Source organism: Eimeria mitis, genomic scaffold (genome assembly GCF_000499745.2).
Source record: "Eimeria mitis Houghton genomic scaffold, Emh_scaff626, whole genome shotgun sequence".
Classification (NCBI taxonomy): Eukaryota; Apicomplexa; class Conoidasida; order Eucoccidiorida; family Eimeriidae; genus Eimeria; species Eimeria mitis.
This window is the reverse complement of record NW_013574448.1, coordinates 2,904-3,344: the sequence shown is the minus strand read 5'-3', so window position 1 is coordinate 3,344 and position 441 is coordinate 2,904. Positions and strand designations below refer to the sequence as shown.

Genomic DNA, 441 nt, shown 5'->3' with positions numbered 1-441 from the left:
GGAGACAGATAGAGTAGGAAGGAGACAGATAGAGAGAAAGGAGACAGATAGAGAGAAAGAGAGAAACAAACACAAAAAAAACAAATAAAGAGACAAAATAAACCCTAAAGAGACAAATTAAACAAAGAAAAGAGACAGAAGAAAGGAGACAAATAAACACAAACAAAGAAAAAACAAAAAAAAATAAACACAAACTGAGGAGACAACGCAGCAGAAGCAGGAGACAGAAAAAAAAAAAAAAGGAGACAGAGACAGAGACAGATGAGAGACAAAGAGACAGAGTACAAAGGAGACAAATAAGCCCTGCATCTGTATCGTCCTCAGCAGCAGCAGCAGCAGCAGCAGCAACAGCAGCAGCTGCTGCTGCTGCTGCTGCTGCATTCAGTGCCGCACGAGCCCTTATAGGCCTGCGTTCGCCGCCGCCGCCGCCGCAGCCGCAGC

General features: G+C 44.9%; 1 protein-coding gene across 1 annotated transcript in view; it reads right to left on the bottom strand.

Moving 5' to 3' along the window:
• Positions 1–441, bottom strand: part of EMH_0018190 (uncharacterized protein) — a gene marked incomplete at both ends in the record, with an annotated part of 7,741 nt that overhangs the window by 5,094 nt on the left and 2,206 nt on the right. The gene's annotated exons all lie outside the window — the stretch shown is intronic.